Source organism: Chlamydotis macqueenii, unplaced genomic scaffold, assembly GCF_036417535.1.
Source record: "Chlamydotis macqueenii isolate bChlMac1 unplaced genomic scaffold, bChlMac1.mat HAP1_SCAFFOLD_74, whole genome shotgun sequence".
Lineage (NCBI taxonomy): Eukaryota > Metazoa > Chordata > Aves > Otidiformes > Otididae > Chlamydotis > Chlamydotis macqueenii.
Genome location: NW_028239247.1, coordinates 49,541 through 75,676, shown reverse-complemented (window position 1 = coordinate 75,676; position 26,136 = coordinate 49,541). Strand labels below are relative to the sequence as shown.

Here is a 26,136-nt window from a genome sequence, read left to right as displayed (position 1 = left end):
GACAGGGAACAAGATAACCTCCCCCCACCCCTCCCTCTTCCTGGGCTTAACATTATCTCTACTACCTTCCCCTCCTGAGTGGCACAGGGGGGAAGAGGGAATGGGGGTCACAGTCAGTTCATCACACATTGTTTTAAGCCACTCCTTCCTCCTTGGGGGAAGAACTCCTCACATTCCTCCCCTGCTCCAGCGTGGGGTCCCTCCCACGGGCCGCAGTCCTTCGTGAAACTGCTCTGGCGTGGGTCATCTCTTCCACGGGGTGCAGTCCCTCCAGAACAGCTGCCCCAGCGCAGGCCCTCCACAGGCCACAGCCTCCTTCAGGCCTCCACCTGCCCCGACGTGGGGTCCTCCATGGGCTGCAGGGGGATCTCTGCTCCTCCGTGGGCCTCCATGGGCTGCAGGGGGACAACCTGCTCCACCATGGTCTTCACCACAGGCTGCAGGGGAATCTTGGCCAGGAGTCGCGTTACTCCTCCCTCTCCTTCTTCACTGACCTTGGCGTCTGCAGCCGTTCTGACGTGCGGAAAGCAGACTCCACAATCTGTAAGACTGTAAAGTAGGTATGTTTATTCGGCACGGGGCAGCACGGGGGGTAGTCCCGCCAAAACCGTGCGCGCCTGGCGTGGCAATTCACTTTGAATTTTATACAACCAAGTGTTACATATGCATGAAGTTAAAAAAAACACGCCTATACATATGCATGAGCTATCCCCGCTCCGTATTAAAATTAGTTCCAAGAGGTCATTTGGGTATTACAATTAGTTCCAAGAGGTCATTTGGCCAGTTTTAGCTGGCTCCTGAAGGAGGCCCCTTGGTTCTTATCAGGACTGTCCTTGTGTGGGAGGTGCAGGACTTCTCCCAGGAGACCCCTTGGTTCTTATCAGGACTGTCCTTGTGCGGGAGGTGCAGGACTTCTCACTTCAGATAAAGAGTTCAAAGCACAAAGCAAGGCCCCTCGGTTGGGGAATGCAAGACTTCCCCCCCCTCGGGTAGTTTTTACAATAGGTAGTCAGCAAAGCATAAAGCGCTATTTGTATTAGCATGCACAGCAATAATCAATAAATGCCATATCTATTAAAGTTTCCTTAGCCCCTCTTCTCAGTTCCTCACAACAGGCTGGCAGACACCTCTCAGGATCCTTTTTACATCTTATTCACTTCTCATCTCCTCTCCACTTCTTGCAGCCAGGCCGGGCTGAGTTGGGCCCAGTCTGCTGCCCAGTGAGAGGCCAGAGGGTGAGGCCTGCAAGGCCCACAAGGCTCGCGCCTCCCCCTTTCTGCCCCTGCTCAGCTGCTTCACATCTTTTTTTTTTTTTTTTCCTGTTTTCCCCTTCTTAAATACGTTATCGCAGAGGCGTGATCACGGGACATTCTGCTCCCAATTGGCTCGGCCTTGGCCAGCAGTGGGTCCGCCCTAGGCCCGGCCGAGTCCACTGGACAAAGGGGAGCGACTTCTAGCAGTTTCCTACAGAAGCTGCCACCTTAGGCCCCCCCTCACCCAACGAAACCAGAACAGATATAGATACCTAACTTCCACTATTACTGGTAGAAACCATGAGTTTCTACTGTTGATGCTTTACTGAGGGAGCAGATTTCTGAGACGGTGCCTCACAAGAGAAAACTCAGTGCTATGGAGAGTATGATTTTTGGAGTCTCCATCCTTGGAGATATTAAAAACCTGACCGGACACAGTCCTGGACAGCCCACTCTAGCTGACCCTGCTTGAGCAGGCAGGTTGGACTAGATGATCTCGTGAGGTCCCTTCCAACCTAAACGATTCTGTTATTTCTGTGTACTGAAAATGCATAATATCTTATAATACCCACTTTATTTCTCTGCCCATGAATCAAGAGGGAGAACAGGAAAATATTTGGCTCCTATTTTGCATGATCTGTGCTATTTATTTTTCTATTTACATTATGCTAAATATGAATGATGAATGCCACATGTTCATCCTTGTTATTCATCCAAACACACAAACAAACAAAAGCACAACAGATATTGACTTGTAATAATTTTGACCCATTGTGTATTGCAGGGTCTTACTAGAAATAGGTGGAATGGAATTACAAGGAATAACTTTGAATTCAGTATTTTTTTTTTAAATAATTCTTATTCTTCTTAGCTGTATAAACTTTTTTTCTTTAACAAGAAAGTTTAATAACCATAAATACGATTTACCTGCTATTATTTATTTTTTCTGTTATTTTTATTCAGCATTGCCTCAGTTGCTGTAAACATCCTGAATTTGGCAGAAATAGCCATTTTCTGAGGTAAAAAGCCCCTTATAGAAACTGCTAACCATATATACGTTTTCATGCATAGGAAGATTTTAATTTTGTTGTTTAGAATGAATATCTTGGCTTTAACTTCTGCTTGTTTTTTTTGAAAACTTAGTTGGTTCAGTTCTTGACCAAAATATGAGGTAAGGGAATGAGGAAAAACATAACCTGACTCCTACAAAGATGTTGTTCCTTTAGAGAATCATATAGAGCTTAATTCCAGCTTCAAATATACAAGTTTTCATTGTATATTTGAAATATCTGTATATTACCCACGTGCAAGAAGAAGCTGATATTTTAAGGCACGTGTGCATTGTTGTGCACCCATATACCTGAAGCTGGATCTGAGCCAGATAGATTAAAACCTTCTCTTGTTTACTAGTCTAATGCATTTCTACTTTTCAGTCAGTAACTGAAAGCTAAGTGCAACAAAGTAGAAATGAGCACTGTTAAATCAACTTGTATGATTCCCCTCACTCCCCAGAATCATTGCTTAAGGGCTTCTGGCCTCTAGCTCAGGAATCCTGCCCAAAAATGCCAGATGTATTACACAGTCAAGTATTGCAGTGTAGTGTTCTGTGCCATGAGATTGAGGTGGTCCATCTATTTAAAAAAAAAGAGAAGAAAAGGAAGGGGGAAAATCCACACACTCTGAAATAGGCACAGTAGCTGTAGTGTTATGTGTGTGTTTGGCTGCACAGCCAGTATTTTGGAGCTGAAAGAGTGAAAATAAATTAGTGCTTTGAACTGGCAGATAATAATAACTGAAATAGATTCTAGAAATCAAGATATGGCTTGGTTGAGTCTGCTTAATTTAGTGAAACAACTATATAATATGTAAAATATTAGAGAAAAGTAAAGACCTTCACTATATATCATAGAATCATAGAACCGTTTAGGTTGGAAAGGACTCTTAAGATCATTGTCTCCAACAGTTAACTAGCACTGCCAAGTTCACCACTAAACCATGTCCCTAAGTGCCACGTCTACATGTCTTTTTAATACCTCCAGGGATGGTGACTCCACCACTTCCCTGGGCAGCCTGTTGCAATGCTTGACAACCCTTTCAGTGAAGACATTTTTCCTGATATCCAATCTAAGCCTCCCCTGGCGCAACTTGAGGCCATTTCCTCTCATCCTGTCACTTGTTACTTGGGAAAAGAGACTGACACTCACCTCGTTACACCCTCCTTTCAGGTCTCCCCTCAGCCTCCTTTTCTCCAGAGTAAACAACCCCAGTTCCCTCAGCCTCTCCTCACAGGGCTTGTTCTCTAGACCTTCCACCAACTTCGTTGCTCTTCTTTGGACACTCTCCAGCACCTCAATGTCTTTCTTGTAGTGAGAGGCCCAGAACTGAACACATTATTCAAGGTGCAGTCTCACCAGTGTTGAGTACAGTGGGATGATCATATACTCGTGCACTTGTAAGTATAGTGGATAAAGGATGGAAAGTAGAGAAGGCAGAGGTATAGAGTTCTTCTTGACCTCATGCTGTGTAATAGAAAGAGTGAGTGTTATACTGCACCTTCTGGATTGCAGAAGCTGTTATTGTTTTTCATAGAATCATAGAATGGTTTGAGTTGGAAGGGACCTTAAAGATTATCCAGTTCCAACCCCCCTGCCATTGGCAGGGACACCTTCCACCAGACTAGGTCGCTCAAAGCCATGTCCAATCTGGCCTTGAACACTTCCAGGGATAGGGGCATCCACAACTTCTCTGGGCAACCTGTTCCAGTGCCTCACCACCCTCATAGTGAGGAATTTTTTTTTAATTAAGTATCCTTTGGTATGTATTAACAATTAATTATCTTCCAGTGCACTTATCTTCTTCAGATTTCGTAATGAATATAAGAGGTTTATTTGCACATTTTTCCATTTTGTATATGAACACGTAATTTCATAACACTTAAAAGCTAGTTGAAAGGAGATTCCACAAATCTGACCTGAAAGGGAAATTGCCAAGGGTGATGCAGTAATCAGATTTACATTTGGGTTATTGGACAAATCTCTAAGTTGCTGTAGCTTCCTTGGATATGTGCAGAGGGGAAAGGGGTTATAGGAAGTTATTTGTATGTGATGAATTATATTTAAATAGCTACAGGAATGTAATATCAATGCAGATCTGAGTGTAGTCTCCTTAGTGAGATAGCCAAAAGAAAAATAAGCTTTAGGAACTCATTTAACCTCTCCCTTCCTCCTGACACTATGATAATGTAAAAAAACCACCCATTTTAACTTTAAATTTTTCTTTGTAAGTTACCTTTGCTATAATGGCAGAAAGAGTATAGTTATTTGTGTTGGTTTTGTTTAGTGAGAGGGGGATACATAGCCCCCCCTCACTAAACAAAACCAACATAGTATTTAAAAGAGAGATTTTCCTGTACTAGTTTTCCTGGAGGGTTTTTCTTGTGCATTTCTCTTGTTTGATTGTCCACTTGGGCCTGATTGTGATTTAATTTACACTGGTCTTATTCTATTGACTTCTTGAGGGGAAGTTATTCCTCATACTCAAAAGAAGCCCTTGCTGTTTAGAAACTAATGCTGTTTAAGTGGTAAATAATAAAAAATCTGATACTCTAGTGCAAGTTATTAAGGACATGAGACAAAATAAAACTGAAATGTGTTTATTATGTCTTTCAACTGTAGATAAAAGCTATCAACTCAGAGAATTGTGATCAGGCCTAAACATCTATCTGTCTCTTTCTAGAGATTTGGGGAAATAGGATGACCTTTTTTATTCCTTTTTTTCCTTTTTTTTTTTTTAAAAGCTACAGTTTCACATGGCTGTCAAAATAAATCTTTCCCCCTTTTTGTTTCCCATACCAATTGATTTATCATTTTGCTTGCAAGCAGACTTAGAATGTTAGGGCAGGAACACACTTTTTTTCTCGTAGCTTTTTTGTTGAGGACTGAAACCAGTTGACTTGAATAATTTTTTCTGTGGTCTGAATGAAGCCAGCAGTGTGGAAAAATTTTGCCATTCAGGTCCATCTGAATGTACATTTCAGCCACACAGTAAGCTATATTGGTAGGCAGTGGACTGCTAAATACAACCATTTTTCACAGCAGAGCGTTAGACAGGTGATTAGCATAATTAGCACAGAGTAGGCTATGCATATGGTAATGTTAAGTGTGTAAATGCCAGCTGCGGTGTAAAACTTATGTCAGGGGTCGACAGGGCTGTGCGAAAGTATTGTGTTACAGCTGCAGGTCAAAGCCTCTATTGCTTTACCTCCTTTTCTAGTGTTGGTGAATGTGCTAAACCGAAGAGAAAGACAGGCAGAAATATAACAGATAAGGCTTTGCACAGAACTGGGCTGTTCAGTCAAGAGGGACTGCTCTTAAAGAAATAAAAAAAAAAAAAGCAAAAAAAAAAAAGCTCCCCAAATCTACCACACACATACACATATGCAAAACAAAAATTCCCCTCTTTCACTGTAGATTTTGTTTTGCATCATGCAGGCTACAAATGTGTTGCTGTCTTTGCGTGATGCCTTTATGATGGGGGGGAGAGGTATCTTTGGGGAGAAAGATAAGAGTTTGATAATTGTGCTTTAAGGAACAGAAAAACAAAAAAAATTAGTTCTGCTTCTCCTTTCTGCATTCTAACCCACAATTTTTTTTTGTCTCTGTTACTTATTGCACTTAGGGTCTAGGAATTAAATAGCCTTGAAAGTAACCACATTATATGTAATAAAATCTCAACAGTGCAACAGTCTTCAAGTTGCATAACTGGTTTTAGAATAAGTGCTAAAAGTTCCTCTGTGGTTCTGTGTGTGGGTTGCTACACTTATACCCCAGATTCCTCCCATTTCCTAAACTGCTGAATTTTTTATAAATTTAAAATTACTAATACAGGTTTCCTGTTTGCAAGTAATACAGCACTGAAGTGTACACATCTTTTTAAAGAGCTGATAGGGAAATCTGTAATTTTCTTTGTTGCCATAAACTGTTCGTTCATATATTTCACATTTGCAACTCTTTTTTTTCTTTTGTATTGTTTTGTAGTCAGTTATAAGGAGTGGTGATGTTGACAGAATATTGTTCCCACCACACTGACCTTGTGATGAAATTTCCTCACAGCTGCAGGGAGTCCTTATGAATCAACCCCTAATCCAGCTAATCCTTATCACAACAAAATCATGAAAGTGGTTCCTGCTGATGTGTGTTTCCCCGCACAGATGCGGAGAGAAGGAAGTATTAGAAATAAATCAGTCCAGAGTGATGTTTTTCACAGATTGGGGGAGCCTGTGTGTGAAGCTGGGGGCTTCCATTGTGTTCTGCCCCATGTGGCCTCAAGTGGAAAGACAATGAAAGGGAGGGCTCGCTGTATAATGGTGAAAATAGTGCTCAGTGCTGAGGGGTGATGTCAACTCTACAGAAACTGAGAGAAGGGAGCTGGGGTTAATGTTATGCAACATGCTGAATGCACTGATAGAGAGTGTATATTGCAAGCACTGACACTGTATGCGGATTTTAGGAGGTCTTAACTAATTGTGCAGAAATCAATTTCATAAAATCTCTGGTATTTTATGTATACTTGCTATAGCAGGGGCATTTTTCCTCCTCTTTCTAGACATTCTAATAATTTTGTGTTTAAAGGGAGAATAGATCATTTTTGCAGTGTGGTAGGATTGGTAGTTGTGTTGGTTTTGTGTAGTGAGGGGGGCTACGGTGGTAGCTTCTGTAGGAAACTGCTAGAAGTTGTTTCCCCTTTGTTCAGTGGACTCGGCCGGGCCTAGGGCGGACCCACTGCTGGCCAGGGCCGAGCCAATTGGTAGCAGAATGTTCCCTGATAACGCCTCTGCGATAACGTATTTAAGAAGGGGAAAACAGAAAAAAAAAAAAAAGGAGGAAGAAGAAGTGAAGAAATAGAAGCAGGGGGCAGAGAGGGGGAGGTGCGAGCCTTGTGGCCCTCACCCTCTGGCCTCCTGCCGGGCGGCCGTCTGGGCCACAAGAAGTGAAGAGAGGAGATGTCAAGAGAACTTGAGAGGCATTTCCCTGAGCCAGATTGTGAAGAATTTCTGGTGAGAGGAACGGCTGCAGACGCCAAGGTTGGTGAAGAAGGAGGGGGAGGAGTAATGCGACTCCTGGCAGAGATTCCCCTGCAGCCTGTGGTGACGACCATGGTGGAGCAGGTTGTCCCCCTGCAGCCCATGGAGGTCCATGGAGGAGCAGAGATCCACCTGCAGCCCATGAAGGACCCCATGCCAGGGCAGGCGGGTGCCTGAAGGAGGCTGTGGCCTGTGGAGGGCCCACACTGGGGCAGCCGTTCTGGAGGGACTGCACCCCGTGGAAGAGATGACCCACGCCAGAGCAGTTTCACCAAGGCCTGTAGCCTGTGGGTGGGACCCCACGCTGGAGCAGGGGAGGAATGTGAGGAGTGCTTCCCCCGAGGAGGAAGGAGTGGCGGATAGCGACAAGTGATGAACTGACCATAACCCCCATTCCCTGTGCTGCTTGGGGTGGGGGGAAGGAGGTAGAGACAATTCAAATTGAGTTAAGCCTGGAAAGAGGGAGGGGTGGGGGGAAGTTGTTTTTGTTCTCTTCCTCATTATCCTGCTTTGGTCCTGAGCGGGGCTAAACTACGACAGTAGTGAAGTAAAATTATCTGAATGATTAGGCTAGCCAAAAGTAGAAAGTAAAGGTTGTTTCATGTGGTTTGTTTGTTCATTCATTTGTTTATCTTGCTTTTCCAGTTCTTTGTATTTTAGAATAAACTTAGACATATGGTCACACTGTCAATATATCTGACAGTAATCTCTAATTGCATTCATACACGAAGTCAAATGTACGCTTTACTGGTTGGTGTGAATAGCAAGCAAACTAAGAGAAATGCGCCTCTTGACAGATGCAGCACTGTCTTGGGAGCTGGTGGCCAGTAAGAAATATTGAGATGGAGGGAGCCATGACAGGCAGCAGGTTCGGTGCTGGGGGGAGCGGTGACCTGACCTGATTGTGTCCAACAGTGAGAACAGTTTTGCTTCAGTGCGAAGCCATTCAGAAAGAAGCTGCTTAGGCAACAACAAATGGTACAGCAAGCAGCTGATAGGGAATACTTGGAAGAAACTATACCCTGTTTCATAACATGTTAATTCCTTTCATTTTTCTGTGTTAGTTTTGCTGTCTCCTAAAAACATAATTTAGGAAATGGTATCCCCTAAAAGGTTCTGGATAAAGAATTTGTCTTGACTGTTTTCTGTTACCTTAAAAAGTTGTATTCAAATTTTCTGCTACTCCATATACAGATTAAATTTGTGCTATTCTAGGAGTACAGATGAAAAAGCTTAAAAATGCTGCTTTTAATCACAGAGGAAATCAATTACATATTTGAGGCAAGGGCACTGAGAGGTTAAATGAAAAGTTGAATCTCAAGGAAAACTGACATCTATGGAACAAATGGTTTTTACTGTATTACCTAGCAGAAGCTCTTAGTCAAGTTAATGTAAGTTAAAGCAATTATATTCAGATGTTTTAAAATCATATGGTTTAGACCTTGAAGCCCATTACATACTCTATTCAGCAGAACTCCTGGAAACTTTAGAGCAACGAAGCTGGTGGAAGGTCTAGAGAACAAGCCCTGTGAGGAGAGGCTGAGGGAACTGGGGTTGTTTACTCTGGAGAAAAGGAGGCTGAGGGGAGACCTGAAAGGAGGGTGTAACGAGGTGAGTGTCAGTCTCTTTTCCCAAGTAACAAGTGACAGGATGAGAGGAAATGGCCTCAAGTTGCGCCAGGGGAGGCTTAGATTGGATATCAGGAAAAATGTCTTCACTGAAAGGGTTGTCAAGCATTGCAACAGGCTGCCCAGGGAAGTGGTGGAGTCACCATCCCTGGAGGTATTAAAAAGACATGTAGACGTGGCACTTAGGGACATGGTTTAGTGGTGAACTTGGCAGTGTTAAGTTAACGGTTGGACTTGATGGTCTTTTCCAATCTAAATGATTCTATGATTCTATAATTCAGTCATTTTCAGTATGATTGAGAATTTTGGCCTGCTATTAAGAATGCACAAATGTTTTCTTAAATTACTGAAAAGTAAAAAAAAAAAAGGCTTTGCTCCTTAGCTGGTGTAAATTGTCATAGGACCATGAACTATTAGAGAGTTACAAGTCTATACTAGCTGTAGACCTTCTCCTTGATTTCCAGGAAATATCAGAGTCTAGAATCCTTTATTTCTTTGCTGCTTCAGAAAATTCTGTAGTTTGGCTTCTCCACCAAAAACTGTGGCTCAGCTCTGACCTGAATGGACCGTGCCTTTGGAAGAAAGGGTACTTCCCTCTCCATATCCATTCATTTCTCATCTCTTTGTTGAAATGGTCAACAAGGATATCAATTGTGGTGGTGGTTTTCTATAATATGGACACTCGCCTGAAGGGAATGAAACACGGACTCCATTATTTTGGGGGAAATGGAGACGTTTATTATTCTTTTTCTTCTCATTATATATTTTTTCCTTGTTCACGCGCTGAGCATACATATTTATGATTTGCTGTTGGCCCTGATTGTGCTTACTTCTGATTGGTTATTGATGCTCTCATCCAGTTTCTCCTTTGGTTTCCAGTTCCTCATTCTTACTCGATTACATTTTTCGTTTCTTGCCTCTGAGTGCAGTTTCTTTTCCTGCACCTGTGTTTTGTCCTTTTCCTGACCTTATTTTACTGCTGTATCAACTAGGTTCATGTAGGTCTCTGTTGAATCTCCCACACTCGCCCACTAGGAAATGGATTGAGACCACCAGTTCATTTCACATTTTCATTTAACAAGTAGCTGTCTGATTGTAAACATCTTGTGGTCACTATTTTTCCTGGTTGAATTAGAACTAGTGATCCAGAGATGAATAGCTCGTGTCCTGTTACCAAGAACGTGTCCCAGCTCAGTAAACAGCTACTGAATTTTATGTTTAATTGGAAAGCTTGAATTACTTGGCTGGCAGCTCATGGCTTGGACAGGTGCACCCTGCGATGGGTTCAAAACTGGCTGGAAGGCCGAGCCCAGAGAGTTGTGGTGAACGGAGTTAAATCCAGTTGGCAGCCGGTCACAAGCGGTGTTCCCCAGGGCTCAGTGCTGGGGCCAGTTCTGTTTAATATCTTTATCAATGATCTGGACAAGGGAATTGAGTGCTCCCTCAGTTTGCAGATGACACCAAACTGGGCGGGAGTGTCGATCTGCTCGAGGGCAGGAAGGCTCTGCAGAGGGATCTGGACAGGCTGGACCGATGGGCCAAGGTGAACTGTATGAGGTTCAACAAGGCCAAGTGCTGGGTCCTGCGCTTGGGTCACAACAGCCCCATGCAATGCTACAGGCTTGGGGAAGAGTGGTTGGAAAGCTGCCTGGCGGAAAGGGACCTGCGGGTGCTGGTAGACAGCCGGCTGAACATGAGCCAGCAGTGTGCCCAGGTGGCCAAGAAGGCCCAGCAGCATCCTGGCTTGCATCAGGAACAGTGTGGCCAGCAGGAGTGGGGAAGTGATCGTGCCCCTGTACTCAGCACTGGTGAGGCCACACTACTTCTGTACTGCAAGAGTGGTCAGGCACTGGAACAGGCTGCCCAGGGCAGTGGTGGAGTCACCATCGCTGGAGGTGTTCAAAGAACGTGTAGATGTGGCACTCCAGGACAACACGGTTTAGTAGGTATGGTGGTGTTAGGTTGATGGTTGGACTTGATGATCTTGGAGGCTTGATGATCTTGGAGGTCTCTTCCAACCTTAATGATTCTATGATTTCCATGTACAAGCTTTGTCTTTTTTATATTCTTTTGCATTTTCTTACTTCTTATATTTTTTATTCAGCTTGTAGATGTTTTTTTTTATTGCACTTTCTCAACCCAGAGAGGCTCCAAGGAAGTGCCTCCAAAATATATAATTATTTGTTTTAGCAAGAAATCTGTTTTACCTCATCAGAAATACAGTTTTTCTACCTTTAGGTAATACAGATGCACACATATAAAATAAGCTTTTATTTGATTTTTTAGAAATAAAATATTTTCACCTTTAAAGTTGCAGAGAAAGTTTTCCAATATGAGGTGAGATAGCTGTTGTTGGATTATCTTCCTGAGTCTGCAGACAGCTTTGTGTCCTTGTCACTGCCCTGAACTTTGTCAAACTGTGACAGAATGGAAACTGATTTTTGATATGATTTTATTTTTGCTATTTGTAACCACGTTAGCATTAATGAAATTTGTAACAGCAACATTGGAGTCATCCCCAGAATGTGTGAGGAATGTAAATTATATCATATGGTGGGTTGGGAAATAAAAAGCAGTCTTTTGAAGTGCTTTGGTATTTTCTGTAACTTTATTTTATTTGTAGCAGACAATATTTTCCTCCCTCTTTTTTAAAGCAGAAATTAAGAATCTGACATTATGTAATTCTCACTGTGACAGAAGCGTTTGAGATGGTCACATTGATTTTCCTAGAAGCCAATGGATGTGGCTAAATCTTCATATTGGGATATGATGACATTCTAGGCAGATGATGTCCTTTTGTTGAAGCTTATCATGAGAGGGGAGCATAGCGTCCATCTGGATGCTGGAAAAGGAAATGGTATAGTGCAGGCTTTCTGAACCTGGGCAAGCCCAACTGTTGCCAATACATATGAACTATAGATATATGGGTATGTGTAGTAAGCAGAGTAAGCAACATGCAAGAGAACCTAAATGCAGCATGAGACTTCTGACAGTCCTTAGTCCAATGCTAGCATAGATCATGTTTAATTACATGATAAAGATTATATTTTTTAAATGATCTGTTGCACAGCCCATTGAATGATGTGATCTCTTTAAGACAAGAGTAAGCAATGATTATGTTCTGGCTCCTGTAGCTCATTGTTGTTAACTGACATGTTTGTGGGGTTTTTTTTTTTGATAGCTCAATTTCAGGCACACCCTATTAAACCTTTATTTTGCACAATGAAATAAGTGAGCAGAAAAATCAGTGCAGGTAGCAAAAGTGGTGTTAGAATATAACCCTAATGAACTTGTGAGATCTGTCCTTAGCATTGTTAGAATATTAGAACATACATGATATCTTACAATCAGTAGTTAAATTCAGAGACTGACCACATAAACCAAAATCAGTTCTGACTCTACAAGTAAACAGCATTTAAAATTTTTAAAGAAGCATACATTCCAACTAGTCCTGTTTCCTGTGCTGAATAACCTAAATTTTAATGAAAGCATTTAGCAAGTCTTCTAGGCTAGCAGTTTTACCTCTGTACTGTGCCAGTCAGACCTAGAGAAAGTATTGTTTAAAATAATTCTAAGGAAGATACTGTCTTACATGTTCTTCTGTTAGGAAGAATCAAGTGGCTACTAATATTGTCTGTGTGCAGAAAAACTATATTCTGTTGCTGACAAAAACATGAGCAGCTGTGATGGTTTAGCCGGAGTGATCGCACAGTTTCTCGCTCACCCCTCCCCCCTCCAGCGGGATGGGGGAGAGAACTGGGAAGAAAGGAAAACTGATGGGTTGGGATGAAGACAGTTTACTGAAATAGCAAAGGAAAACTACAATAATAACAGAATATAGGGATACTAAAATATACAAAATGAACAATGCACGATTTCTCACCACCCGATGTCCCAGTGACCGATACAGCCCGTCCCAAGATGTGATCAGGGAAACAAAACCGAGCAGCAAGCAAAGGAGTGAAAGCGAGCCAGCAAGGTAGGGGGAACGATGCCAGCAAAATGAGGAGAAAAGATGGATGCCAGGAAGGCAGATACCCACCCTGGCCTGCCCCCACTTATATACTGAGCATGACGTCTATGGCATGGTGTAGGGGGCGACAAAAATCAGAAGCCCTGGGATTGAGAAATAAGGGACTTTCTAAGAGAAGCAAAATCGAGGACACCTGGTGGTGGGAAAAAGATAAGGGACACCTGGTGGTGGTTAGAGGACCTATGGGTGTAGAAGAACAGAAACAGTAACAGTAGTTGGCTCTCTGCCTAGCTTGCAGTAGGGTCTGAGACCACAACTGAGACTTTGCTCTACATGGCTGGACTATGCTCTAAACAACTATGCACCGACAGCATGGAATACTCTCTCTGGCCAGTTTGGGGTAATTATTCTGTCTTTCACCAGACAGTGTCCTTGGTTTCATTCACAACAATTCCTATGGTCAGGGTGTTTTATCAACATTCTTCACATACAAAATCCAAAACACACCAGCTACTGAGAGGAAAATTAACTCCATCCCTGCCAAAACCAGGACAGCAGCACACACAAGCTCAGACATCCAAGAAAACTCCTTTGAGAGCAACAGGAAGCTTTAAACCAAAAGGCCATTTTTTTTTACATGCCCAATAAGAGGCAGGGAAATCTTCATAACCTGCCAGAGAAGTTCAGCTCTTGTATCTTGATTTCTTTTTAGGTGTTTTCAATCCTGTGTGATTAATAGTTGGCTACTATGTTTTGTTGTCATGAAGTATGTGCTCCTGTCATAGTTTAGCCTCACTCAGGACCAAGCTACAGTCTCTCAGTCACTCCCTCCAGGGGGCCAGGGAAGAGAATCGGTAAAGAAAAGAAGGCAAAACTCATGGGTTGAGATCAAACAAAATAAGTTTATGGGAAATAACAGAAGAAAACAAAACAGATGGAAAACAAATACAGTACAATAGCTCACAGCAAATCCTGATGCCCAGTTTATTCCCAAGTAACAGGAGACTTCCCACTCCCCTCACTGATACACTGAGCAGGGTGTCCCATGGGATGGAACAGCCCTTGGGCCAGTTTGGGGAAACTTACCCCAGCTGTTGGCTAATCAGTAACCTAGCCCAGCTGGGTGCCCCAGCCACAGGGGCCACCAGCTCCTGTTCTCCTCCCAGCTCACGTGAATGTTAACTCTGTCCTAGCCACAACCAGGACAGCTCCTTTATCAATACAAATGGAAATTGTAATTGATGTTATTAAGTATTGCCTTCTGTTATGTGACTATAAACTTTTCTAATCCTAGTGCACACTTAGGACAGGGAGCTGAAGCTGTGTCTGTCTGGTTTATCTGCATACCATTGTAATTAACTGAAACTAGTTTTGTTCTGCTGTTTTTGGGAAACACAGGTATACATGTTAATAGAGATGGCATATTGGAACAGTACAAAGAGAGACTAAGTAAGTAAGAGTAGAAGGAAGCCCTTAATAGCAGTCAAAGTTGAGAAAGACATACTATGTACAAAGCTGGGAAGAGAGGTAGAATAACAAAGACCCTTCCTGGTTACCGTCCAAGCAGGGAGAAGGTGCTGAATGGAGAGAAGACAGGGTGCCTGTAGCTTTCCCACAGGCACTTGTCTACTGTGGAGTGCTGGAGGTGGCATGGCGTAGGAGAGGCTGCGTAGTCTCCTTGCAAGTCCAGATTGTCTTTGTCTTCCTCTGCACACTGCTGCTTTTTGGGTTGGATAGTAATTCTCAGGTGACTGCATTGGCGTATATTTCTCAGTCTTTGCTTTTATATGGCTACCAAGTCATGAAGGTGGTGGTGGGCATTATTTTATTCCTCTCTAGTCTCATTCTAGTGATAATAGGTATTGCAAATTGCAGATGTTGCCTGCATTAGGCATTGCTCAAGCTGTAATGGAAACATTGTAAGAGACACTGATCTATTCATCTGATTTATCAAAAAAGATCCTTTGAAGAGAAGACATTTATGTGAGTTGTCCATTATTATTAGAGGTATGATTTCAGTGCTTTGAGTTGTCAATGTAAAAATGTTGGACCAGACTGCTCTAATGGTACACATTTACAATACTGGAAAAATGGAAAATTTAGTGTCTCTCAAAGTGGAAGTGTGTTCTCCCCTGCCCCTCCAAGTGCTCAAATCGAAACACCTTAAGGCCACAGTCTTTAGAAGGGGGATTCTCCTGAAAATTTTGCCCTGTTCAGGCACCTCAAACTGATCATACAAAAACTGAGGCTCCAAAACCAGTAGGTACTTCTGGAAATGTTGGCTTTGGTTTCTCAAATCTGTGTTCCATGTTGGTGGGTGAACATTTTTATCTCCTAGGCATGTTCCTTTTTATAGAGAGCTTGTTCTTTATTAAGCTATTTGTAGTGCAGTTATACACAAGGTAGCTATTGAATGATTAGTAAAAGTAGTGTTCATATAAAAAAAAAATGAAACCACCTCAGGCTATACGTTGCAATTATAGTAGCTTGACATGGAACATTGTAAGGTGTCCTGAAAAATAAATAATTTTATTCCTTGTGAATAACTAGACAGCAAATTAAAAAGTAATTACTTTTGGCTGTCACTCATTGCCTCCTTTAGGTTCAAGATTTGCTAGTGTAGCAGAGGTCAAACTTAATCCTAAAGCTACTCAGTATGAAATGGACTGAAGTTGCTAATAGCAGGTTCAAGGTTTTTTTTATAAGCATGTTAATGTAATACCATGTAAATGTTGAACATAAATAATGAGAAAAGTATAAGTAAGAAAATTACATTGAGGTAGAAATGAGTACATGAACTGAATGACACAATAAATTCAAAATTTTAAGTAAGTTAGTAGAAATCTGTCAGTCAGAAATTGTGCCAATGAAAATTATTAATAGAATTTCACAATTGTGGCTTTGGAAGGTGCATCACTTATTTGCTCAGCAAGTTTGCAGATGACACCAAGCTGAGTGGTGCAGCTAATTCCCTAGAGGGAAGGGATGCCATCCAGAGAGATCTTGAGGAGTGGGCTAATATGAACCTCATAAAGTTTGACAAGGCCAAGTGCAAGGTCCTGCATTTGAGTTGAGGCAATCCTCAATACCAGTACAGACTGGATGATGAAGGGATCGAGAGCATTCCTGCAGAGAAGAACTTGGGGATACTGCTGGATGAAAAATTGGACATGAGCCGGCAATGTGCGCTTGCAGCCCAGAAGGCCAACCGCATCCTGAGCTGCATCAAGAGGAGCGTGGCCAGCAGGTTGAGGGAGGTGATTCTCCCCCTCTACTCTGCCCTGGTGAGACCCCCCCTGCAGCGCTGCGTCCAGCTCTGGAGCCCCCAACATCAGAAAGACATGGACCAATTGGAGAGGGTCCAGAGGAGGCCACGCAGATGCTGAGAGGGCTGGAGCAGCTCTGCTGTGAGGCCAGGCTGGGAGAGCTGGGGCTGTTCAGCCTGGAGAAGAGGAGGCTCCGGGGAGGCCTTAGAGCGGCCTTCCAGTACTGAAATGGAGCTTATAAGAAAGATGAGGACAAACTCTTTATCAAGGCCTGTTGTGATAGGACAAGGGGTAATGGTTTTAAAGTAGAAGGAAGTAGATTTAGATTAGACATAAGGAATAAATTTTTTTTACAATGAGGATGATGGAACAGTGGCCCAGGTTGCTCAGAGAGGTGGTGGGTGCCCCATCCCTGGAAACATTCCAGGCCAGGTTGGCCGGGGCTCTGAGCAACCTGATCTGGTTGGAGATGTCCCTGCTCCTTGCAGGGGGGTTGGACTGGATGGGCTTTGAAGGTCCCTTCCAACCCAAACTATTCTATGATTCTATGATGCACCAAAGCATTTTATTGTTTAATGACTGGGTGTCATGGTTTAACCTTGGTAGGCAGCTAAGCACCACACAGCCACTCACTTACTCCTCCCAAGCAGGATGGAGGGGAGAATTGGAAGGGTAAAAGTGAGAAAACTCATGTGTCAAGATAAAGACAGTTTAATAATTAAAAAAAAAAAAAGAAGAAAAAACCCTCAACAACAAAGAGAGGGGAAAAGAAAAAAAAAAACCCAAAACCAAGAAAAACAAGTGATGCAAAAGAAAACAATTGCTCACCACCAACCAACTGATGCCCGGCCAGTCCCTAAACAACAGCAGCCCTTGCCAACCTCCACCCCCCCAGTTTTATTGCTGAGCATGATGGCATATGGTATGGAATATCCCTTTGGTCAGTTGGGATCAACTGTCCCAGCTGTGTCCCCTCCCAACTTCTTGTGCACCCCTGGGCCTACTTGCTGGCAGGGCAGCATTAGAAGCAGAAAAGGCCTTGATGCTGTGCAAGCACTGCTCAGCAATAACAAAAACATTGGTGTGTTATCAACACTGTTTTCAGCACAAATCCAAAACATGGATGAAGAAATTTTTGAATAAATTTAACTCTGTCCTGACCAAAACCAGTACATTCTCCACCTCTTATTCCATACCATTTACATCATGCGTACATTCTGCACTATCTAATACATCCTCATTAATCAACTCTTCCTTCCTATCCTTTGATATATAAACAGATATCACACCCTTATATCTATAAAATTTTCATAAATGTCTTGAGTTTATTTAGTCCATGACTTTGGGCACCACTGAAAAGAGCCTGGCTCCATCTTCTTTGCACCTTCTCCCTTCAGGTAGTTATATACAATGATGAGATTCCCCCCCCCCAAGCCTTCTCTTCTCCAGGCTAAACAGTCCCAGCTCTCTCAGCATTTCCTCATAGGAGAGATGCTCCAGTCCCTTAATCATCTTTGTGGCCCTGTGCTGGACTCTCTCCAAGTAGCTCCATCTCTCTCGTACTGGGGGGCCCAGAACTGTACACAGCATTCCACATGTGGCCTCACCAGTGCTGAGTAGAGGGGAAGGATCACCTCCCTCAACCTGCTGGCAATACTTTGCCTGATGCAGCCCAGGATGCCATTAGCCTTCTTTACTGCAAGGGCGCACTGCTGGCTCATGTTCAGCCTGGTGTCCATCAGGACTCCAGGTCCTTTTCTGCCAAGCTGCTTTCCAGCTGAGCAGCCCCCAGCATGTGCTGGTGCATGAGGCTGTTCCTCTCCAGGTGCAGGACTTTGCAGTTCCCCTTTGTTGAACTGCATGAGCCTCCTGCCTGCCCGTTTCTCCAGCCTGTCAAGGTCCCTCTGGATGGCAGCACAACCCTGTGATGTATCAGCCACTCCTTCCAGTTTTGTGTCATCAACAAACTTGCTGAGGGTACACTCTGCCCCATCCTCCAGACCATCAATGAAGATGTTGAACAGGACTGGACCCAGTATTGACCCCTGGGGTACACTGCTAGTTACTGGCCTCCAACTAGACTTCGTGCCACTGATCACTACTCTCTGGGCTCGACCGTTTGGCCAGTTTCCAACCCACCTTACTATCTGCTCATCCAGCCCATACATCATCAGCTTCTCTGTGACGATCTTATGGGAGACAGTGTCAGAAGCCTTTCTCAAGTCAAGGTAGACAATATCTCCCCTCATCTACCAAGCCAGTCATTTCATTGTAGAAGGTTATCAGGTTGGTCAAGCATGACTTCCCCTTCGTCAATCCATGCTGACTACTCCTGATAACTTTCCTGTATGTCCAGTTTGCTTAAGAATTTTCTGACCTGATCCTCTTCCACCAAGGGTAAGTACCCTTGCCCCACACTTTTCCCGTGGTATCTGGGATTCCTGAAGGCTTGTCTTGCTAGTAAACACTGAGGCAAAGGAAGCATTTGTTACCTCAGCTTTTTTAATGTCCTGTGTCACCCGATCCCCTGCCCCATTCAGCAGCAGGTCCACATTTTTCCTAGTCTTCCTTTTGTTACCTATGTACATATAGACATCTTTCTTCTTATCTTTGACATCCCTCACCAGATTAAATTCCAGGTAGTATTCGGCTTTCCTAACTTCATCTCTGCATGCTCAGACAGTGTCTCTGTATTCCTCTGTGGTGGGTTGACCTTGGCTGGATGCCAGGTGCCCACCAAAGCCACTCTATCAGTCCCTGTCCTCAACTGGACAGGGGAGAGAAAATATAAAGAAATGCTTGTGGGTTGAGGTAAGGACAGAGAGAGATCACTTATCAATTACCGTCACGGACAAAACAGACTTGACTTGGGGAAAATTAACTAAATTTATTACCAGTCAAATCAGAGTAGGATAATGAGAAAATAAAAACTAAATCTTAAAACACCTCCCCCCCTTCTTCCCAGGCTTAACTTTACTCCTGATTTTCTCTACTTCCTCCCCCTAAGTGGCACAGGGGGATGGGGAACGGAAATTGCAGTCAGTTCATCACACGTTTCTGCTGTTCCTTCCTCGTGAGGTGGAGGACTCCTCACACTCTTCCCCTGCTCCAGCGTAGGGTCCCTCCCACAGGCTACAGTCTTCCATGAACCTCTCCAATGTGAGTCCTTCCCACTGGCTGCAGTTCTTCATGAACTGCTCCAGCGTGGGTCCCCCACAGGGTTACAAGTCCTGTCAGCAAACCTACTCCAGTGTGGGCTCCTCTCTCCACAGGTTCACAGGTCCTGCCAGGAGCCTGCTCCAGCATGGGCTTTCCACAGGATCACAGCCTCCTTTGGGTGTATCCACCTGCTCTGGCATGGGGTCCTTCATGGGCTGCAGGTGGATCTCTGCTCCTCTGTCGGCCTCCATGGGCTGCAGGGGGACAGCCTGCCTCACCATGGTCTTCACCATGGGCTGCAGAGGAATCTCTGTTCCGGCGCCTGGAGCACCTCCTCCCCCTCCTTCTTCACTGACATTGGTGTCTGCATAGTTGTTTCTCTCACATATTCTCACTCCTCTCTCTAACTGTAGTTGCTCAGATTTTTTATTTCCCCTTCTTAAATATGTTATCACAGAGGCGCTACCACCGTCACTGATTGGCTCGACCTTGGCCATCGGTGGGTTTGTCTTGGAGCCAGCTGGCATTGACTCTATCAGACATAGAGGAAGCTTCTAGCAGTTTCTCACAGAAGCCGCTGCTGTAGCCCCCCCTGCTACCAAAACCTTGCTACGCAAACCCAATGCATCCTCCCTGGTTACCTGTCCTTGCTTCCACCCTTTGTATGCTTCCTTTTTGTGTTTGGGTGTTGCTAGGAGCATCTTGTTCATCCGCAGAAGCCTCCTGGCATTTGTGCCTGACTTCAGATTTGTTGGGATGGACCACTCTTGAGCTTAGAGGAGGTGATCCTTGAACATTAACCAGCTTTCTTGGGTCCCTCTTCCCTCCAGGGCATTATCCCATGGGACTCCTTCAAGCCAAAACAGGCCTGCGCCTCCCCCTCTGTGCCTCTGCCCCTGCTCAGCTTCTTCACATCTTCTCTTCTTTTTTTTTTCTGTTTTCCCCTTCTTAAATACATTATCGCAGAGGCGTTATCAGGGAACATTCTGCTACCAATCGGCTCAGCCTTGGCCAGCAGTGGGTCCGCCCTAGGCCCGGCCGAGTCCCCTGAACAAAGGGGAAACTTCTAGCAGTTTCCTACAGAAGCTGCCACCTTAGGCCCCCCCTCACTAACAAAACCACAACAGGTGAGTATGATGTCGAGCAGAGCCCTTCTCCTCATCAGCTCCTTTATTACGTGGGTCAGGAAGTTGTCATCAATGCAGTCCAGGAACCTCCTGGCTTGCTTATGCCCTGCTGTGTTGACCTTCCAGCAGATGTCAGGGTGGTTGAAGTCCCCCATGAGGACAAGGGCCTCTAAATGTGAGGCTGCTTCTAGCTGTGTGTATGTGTCTCTTGATGATAGCCCTGTAACTACACGCAGATTTCTAACTCATTGTGTTTATTCCCCATGCTGCATGCATTAGTGTACGTGCACTTCAGAGAGGCACCTCAGCATGCTGATTTTCCAGAAAGGATTTTGGGGATTTCTCCATAATGGTGCCTTGCAAGCACTTCCTTGCTTACATGCAAGATCTTTGGGCATGGCAGCCTACAGTGATTTTTGTAAACTTTCAGTTAAAAGAAGTGAAAACATCTAACTGGTAGAAAATTTTTGTAATTTTTTTGTCTTCCTTCTTGTTCTTTATTTTTTCTGATATATTGAAAGGCCACCGATGTATATATTTGCTTTTGGTCCATCCATATTTTTTCACGTAATCTTTTTACCTCTGCAATCTAATTTTATAATCTTTTTGTATGAGTGTTGTTATATAAAGTATCTGCATTTAGCGTGTGGAGTTATCTTTATTCTTTTTGGGAGAAGAAATGTTCATAATGGACATTATGAACAGGGCATTTGACACTGTCCCGCATGACATCCTTCTCTCTAAACTGGAGAGGCATGGGTTTGATGGACGGACCACTCAATGGATAAGGAGTTGGCTGGGTGGTCTCACTCAGAGAGTGGCGGTCAACAGCTTAATGTCCAAGTGGAGACCACTGATGAGTGACGTTCCTCAGGGGTCCATGTTGGGCCCGGCCCTGTTCAACATCTTTGTCAGGACATGGACAGTGGGATAGAGTGCACCCTCAGCAAGTTCGCCGATGACACCAAGCTGTGTGGTGCCGTCAACACGCTGGAAGGGAGGGATGCCATCCAGAGGCACCTGGACAGGCTGGAGAGGTGGGCCCGTGCCAACCTCATGAAGTTCAACCAGGCCAAGTGCAAGGTCCTGCACATGGATCCAGGCAATCCCAGGCACAAACACAGGCTGGGCGGGGAATGGATCGAGACCAGCCCTGAGGAGAAGGACTTGGGAGTGCTGGTGGATGAGAACCTCAACATGAGCAGGCAATGCGCCCTTGCGGCCCAGAAACCAACCACATCCTGGGCTGCATCCCCAGCAGCGTGGCCAGCAGGTTGAGGGAGGTGATTCTGCCCCTCTACTCTCCCCTGGTGAGACCCCACCTGCAGCACTGCGTCCAGTTCTGGAGCCCCCAGCATCAGAAGGACATGGACCAGTTGGAGAAGGTCCAGAGGAGGGCCACAAAGATGCTGAGAGGGCTGGAGCAGCTCTGCTGTGAGGCCAGGCTGAGAGAGCTGGGGCTGTTCAGCCTGGAGAAGAGGGGGCTCTGGGGAGACCTTAGAGTGGCCTCCCAGTGCCCAAAGGGGGCTGCAGGAAAGATGGGGAGAAACTCTTCAGCAGGGCCTGTTGTGACAGGACGAGGGGTAATGGTTTTAAAATAGAGGGAGGTAGATTCAGATTAGATATTGGGAAAAAATTTTTTACCCTGAGGGTTGTAGAACACTGGAACAGGTTGCCCAGAGAGGTGGTGGATGCCCCATCCCTGGAAACGTTCAAGGCCAGGTTGGCTGGGGCTCTGAGCAACCTGATCTGGTTGGAGATGTCCCTGCTCCTTGCAGGGGGGTTGGACTAGATGACCTTTGAAGGTCTCTTCCAATCCAAACCATTCTATTATTCTATGACCCGTCAAATAAATAGTTAATTGATGTATTGCCTTAAGAAGAATGTGCAGCAGCTCTGTTGTTGAATTCTGGAACATGTGCCTGCTTTCTTGGATGTTTTTGCTATTCCTGTTTTCAATGTAAAAGGGGAAAAAACAGCTTTGCTTCTGATGACAGACTTGTGTGATTGATGCAATTCAGATTAGCTAAACCTGCCTTGTTCAGTGAAATTAATATAGTTTAACAGGATCTTGATTAGGAAGCAATCATTTGTTTTGAATATAAACAATTGGTCACTTCCAGCAGATAGGAATGTTGCCCTTTGTCTTGTATGGTGTGATCTGTTGGTTCAAGTCCTAGTTAAATTAAAAAATGAAGTGTGAGTGGAATGGGAAAGAGTATAGTAGCAGGAGTAGATGTTTATGGTTGACTCCATAGTCCTCGTCCAATTGAGTCTTTATTGTCTTGGGTGGCATTTAAACAAAAAAAAAGAGAAAGATACATTTTGTGTTCTGAAGTAATTACAGTATAAAGGACTGCAAAAGCAAGCTTTTGTTCCAAGACATATATTAGTATATATGTGCTCCCCTATCCCCACTGCTTTGTCTCTGTACTACGAAGCAAAATGTATTAGCATATCATAGAGTACTGGCTGATGGAGAAAGACAGCAGTGGACATGAACATCAGCCTCATGAGTGAAAGTAGAATTTTATAAATCATTGAATCATAGAATATCCTGAGTTGGAAGGGACCCACGGGGATCATCGAGTCAAACTCCTGACTCCACCCAGGGCAACTTAAACATTAAACCATATATCTAAGAGCATTGTCCAAATGCTTCTTGAACACTGACAGGCTTCCCTGGGGAGCTTGTTCCTGTTCTTGACCACCCTCTCAGTGAAGAACTTTTTTCTAATATCCAATGTGAACTTCCCCTGATGCAACTTTAAGCCATTCCCTCACATCCTATCACTGAATATCAGAGAGAAGAGATCAGCACCTCCATCTCCCCTGCCCCTCAGGAAGAAGTTGTAGACAGCAATGAGGTCACTCCTCAATCTCCTCTTCTCTAAGTTGAACAAACCTACTATCCTCAGCCACTCTGCATAAATCATGCCCTTTAGTCCTTTCACCATCTTTGTTGCCCTCCTTTGGATGCATTCTAATATTTTTATATCCTTCTTATATTGTGGAGCCCAAAACTGCACACAGTACTTGAGGTGAGGCCACATCCATGCTGAGCATAGTGGGACAATCACTTCTTTCAACATAGTAGCAGTGCAAGAAATTTTATATATGTATTTGCAAAGTAACTTTCAATCTAGAATGATTATTTGATATGGAGTATGCTATTTGATTTGAATTTGCATTTAGTTGTGATTAATGTGCATATACTCAAACACTTCAGGCAAAGTCTAAGTAGTTTTAGGGTTTAATTAATGATATAAATTAACAGTAGCTTTTTTGTTACCATGCATATGCAGTCTTATTTATTGTATATTCTGTCACTGTAATAAGAGAGATGTTAATCAGTGTTCTGGTTTTGTTAGTGAGGGGCGCCTAAGGTGGCAGCTTCTGTAGGAAACTGCTAGAAGTCGCTCCCCTTTGTTCAGTGGACTCGGCCGGGCCTAGGGCGGACCCACTGCTGGCCAAGGCTGAGCCAATTGGTAGCAGAATGTTCCCTGATAACACCTCTGTGATAATGTATTTAAGAAGGGGAAAACAGGAAAAAAAAAAAAGGAGAAGAAGATGTGAAGCAGCTGAGCGGGGGCAGAGAGGGGGAGGCGCGAGCCTTGTGGGCCTTGCAGGCCTCACCCTCTGGCCTCCCGCCAGGCAGCCGACTGGGCCCAACTCGGCCCAGCCTGGCTGCAAGAAGTGGAGAGGAGATGAGAAGTGAATGAGATGTAAAAAGGATCCTGAGAGGCGTCTGCCAGCCTGTTGTGAGGAACGGCTGCAGACGCCAAGGTCAGTTCAGAAGGAGGGGGAGGAGTAATATGGCTCCTGGCAGAGATTCCTCTGCAGCCCGTGGTGACGACCATGGTGGAGCGGGTTGTCCCCCTGCAGCCCATGGAGGTCCATGGAGGAGCAGAGATCCACCTGCAGCCCGTGGAGGACCCCACGCTGGAGCAGGTGGAGGCCTGAAGGAGGCTGTGGCCCATGGAGGGCCTGCGCTGGGGCAGCTGTTCTGGAGGGACTGCACCCCGTGGAAGAGATGACCCACGCCAGAGCATTTTCACGAAGGACTGTGGCCCGTGGGAGGGACCCCACAACAGAGCAGGGGAGGAATGTGAGGAGTTCTTCCCCCGAGGATGAAGCAGCGGCTTGAAACAACGCGTGATGGACTGATCGCGACCCCCATTCCCTCTTCCCCCCTGTGCCGCTCGGGGTGGAGGTGAGGTAGTAGAGATAATGTTAAGCCCGGGAAGAGGGAGGGGTGGGGGGAGGTTATCTTGTTCACTATCTCATTATCCTGCTACTTTTAGAAATAAATGAATACTTTTCCCCAAGTCGAGTCTGCTTTGCCCGTAACGGTAACTAAGGATTTCTCCCTGTCCTTATCTCAAACCTCGAGCCGTTTTTCTTATATCATCTCCCCCTGTTCCCTCGGAGGGTGGGGGGAGCGAGAGAGAGGCTGCGTAGTCTGGTCCCGATCGGGGCTGAACTACGACAATAAGTTATAAGGGGAATCTAGGTATGGAATTTATACTTTGCTTTTTATTTTTTGTTACTGTGGGCTGATCATTGTTACATGATGTTAAGGAGGTAGTGCCACATATGACAGGCTGAGACGATGGTTGTAGTGTGTTGTAGAAATACTTACTTCTTCAAAGAATTCTTGAACTAAAATTAAGTGATACTTTGTGCCAGAGTGACTATGATTGTTGAGGTCCTGATTCTGACAGCTTTATCCATGCTAGGGCCTAGCTTCTTGCCTGATGGTCCCATTAGCCCCAGGGGGGTTACGGGTAGAGTGAGGATCCAACTGATTGAAATAGTATGTCCTAGGCTTGTTCAGACTTGAGAATGCCATCTCTCACACTACTGACTGGTTACAGATCCGTTTTCCATTATGTGGCCTAAGAAGAGAGAGATGTACATGTATAGCTTCTATTCCTACTGTTGCAGAACCAAACGTTGACAGTAATTCAGATCACCAGTGCCAAGGTAACTACAACTGAAAAAAATGTAACAAATGAGACCAGATCTGTAGCTTGGGCCTAGCAGAACAATAAAGTTAATAAATTGTAAGGGATGGAAACAGTATATTGGTAGTGTTCTTGTCCTCCTCATCTGGATGTGGTCTTTATTCAACTAATGGTCTGAATTAATTGAACCCCCTCCCATATGTATTTTCTAGAGGGACTATAGGGGAGATTATATAAACTATATGTACTCTAGTTGAATGGGTTTTTTTGTAAGTAGGAAGATAATTTTCCATTCTTATGTAATTTTCTCTGTCAAGGCAAATTGAATATGGTTCCCTCTAGAGCCTGTCTCCTTTGCAGTCTCTCTCTGCCTTTTTCTTTTTCTTTTTAATCCATGTTTTGATATGGAGCACATCTGCTCAGCTCATGTGGGTTTAGAAACAGATGTGTATGAATTATCCCCTGTATCACACCATGTTATGCAAGTTCTGGACCACTAGGGCAAATTGTTTGTAGATGGTCCTTTTCTGCTACACTCTGTTGCACTCAGGACTGCACTTCTTTATGTAAATTTAATATTTTTTCACTTTATATAAGGCTGAAAGAAGTACTCATGCACAATTGCTCTTTCCCTCTTCCCTTTTTTTAACTGAAGAGAAACATCTCCCTTCTGCCTTTGCC

At 44.3% G+C, this 26,136-nt stretch overlaps 1 protein-coding gene across 1 annotated transcript in view; it reads left to right on the top strand.

Moving 5' to 3' along the window:
- Window positions 1-26,136, top strand: part of LOC147595991 (protein patched homolog 1-like) — a gene marked incomplete at its 3' end in the record, with an annotated part of 70,398 nt that overhangs the window by 8,640 nt on the left and 35,622 nt on the right. The gene's annotated exons all lie outside the window — the stretch shown is intronic.